Below are 1696 nucleotides of genomic sequence, written 5' to 3'. Positions count from 1 at the left end.
GGAGAGGGAGAAGAGAAGAAAAATTAGCTGTAAAGAAAAAAGAAGAATGGGAATAAGAGAAGAAAAAACAACCAGAGGAAGAAATGGAGGAGGAGGAGGAGGAGAAGAAGAAGAAGAAGGAGGAGGAGGAGGAAGAGAGGTTAGCAAAGATCACCTTCAATGACTAATATTACCTCCATCAAACTTCCTCCTCCTTATCTTCCTTCTCTTCCTCCTCCTCCTCCTCCTCCTCCTCCTCCTCCTCCTCCTCCTCCTCCTCCTCCTCCTCCTCCTCACATTACCTTCCATCCCTCCTCTTTACCGGTACACAAACACACCTGAACTGCCCAGAGCCTATGATAAGCCCACCTGCCCAGTGACACCTGCAATACTGGGCCAGGTAACACAGGTAAAAGGTAATATAGTCCCATGACCCCTGGAAATTAGACCTGAGAGAGAGAGAGAGAGAGAGAGAGAGAGAGAGAGAGAGAGGAAGAGGGGAGTGTGTCAGATGTTAGTGATTAATGGTAGTTGTTTGTCTGTGTGTCTGTTTCGGTTTCTGTCCATTCTCTCTCTCTCTCTCTCTCTCTCTCTCTCTCTCTCTTGTTACGTAATTACGGTTTTGTTTCGCGTGCATTCCTCTTCCTCCTCCGCTTCTTCTTCTCCTTCTCCTTCTCCTTCTCCTTCCTCCTCCTCCTCCTCCTCCTCCTCCTCTAAGATATTTCTGTCATGTAGCTTCATTTTTCTTTATTCAGTTTTTATTCGTGCGTAAGTTTTAATCTCTCTCTCTCTCTCTCTCTCTCTCTCTCTCTCTCTCTCTCTCTCTCTCTCTCTCTCTCTCTCTCTCTCTCAGTGCAGCGTCCTCCACACTTTCTCCTTCTCCTTCGTTACCTCTTACTCTCACTGTCCTCCACTCACTTTTATTGTTTACACCTGGTTTTGTCATCTCTCCCTCTCCCTTTCTCCTTCTCTCCCCCTCACCTCCCTCTCCCTTTCTCCTTCTCTCCCCCTCACCATCATTTTCCAGCCATCACCCACCGTCTCGAAAATGTTCACTGCTTCGGTGGTGGAAATGAAGCAGACTGAGACGTGGTCCATAGGTTCACTTACTTCGAATCACTTATATTATTTCCTCCCTCTCTTTCTCGTAAGTAATGATCCACTTTAATGCATAATAACACCATGGCAACAACTCACTAATACTACAAGCACATTTATACATACATACATACACACACACCTGCAGAATATCACGCGTCACACACCTGTAGCTTCGTTAGTAAAAGTCTTCCTCCCGCCGCGTCACCTGCACTACTCCGCACACACCTGCCGGGAGGACACTGGTAGGACTGCGACTGGAAGTGACTGGGACGCTCGCAGGATCTCTAGCGGTGGTCAAAAACTCGTCTTTACGCCGCCAGTTGCCGTGTCTCGCTAGCTAAACCGGCACTTCATTTCTTTTTTTCGCCCTCACGGGAAGAGACAAGTGGTTTTCCTTTCATTTTTTGCATATTTCTTAGTTTATCACTCATAATTTTCCGCTTCTACCTATTGGGAATGTAAATTAAGGCGCCTTAGAGTCTAAAATCGCGTAAATTGAAGAGTGTTTTAGTTCAGAAAGTCGCCGCTAGAGAGATGGAAACGTGTGCAAACTTCTCAAGTGCGCAGTAATTCCCAGAAGTTTCGCCTCTCTGACCCGCCCCGCCCCGCCCCACTC

At 47.2% G+C, this 1696-nt stretch overlaps 1 protein-coding gene across 5 annotated transcripts in view; it reads right to left on the bottom strand.

Annotated features, from left to right (window-relative positions):
- LOC123501329 (extracellular protease inhibitor 10-like) overlaps nt 1-1396 on the bottom strand; it is a 22774-nt gene extending 21378 nt beyond the window's left edge. For 2 of the 5 annotated variants that reach the window (XM_045250110.1, XM_045250112.1), the window contains exon 1: nt 1245-1395. The gene's annotated coding sequence lies outside the window, so the exon portion shown is untranslated. Of the gene's footprint in view, nt 1-1219 lie in introns of all 5 variants that reach the window. The other 3 variants (XM_045250109.1, XM_045250111.1, XM_045250108.1) reach the window with 2 other exon arrangements.
- Between the last annotated feature and the right edge of the window lie 300 nt (nt 1397-1696).

Source organism: Portunus trituberculatus, chromosome 9, assembly GCF_017591435.1.
Source record: "Portunus trituberculatus isolate SZX2019 chromosome 9, ASM1759143v1, whole genome shotgun sequence".
Classification (NCBI taxonomy): Eukaryota; Metazoa; Arthropoda; class Malacostraca; order Decapoda; family Portunidae; genus Portunus; species Portunus trituberculatus.
Note: the sequence above shows the minus strand (reverse complement) of the source record. Positions and strands in the feature narration are given on the sequence as shown.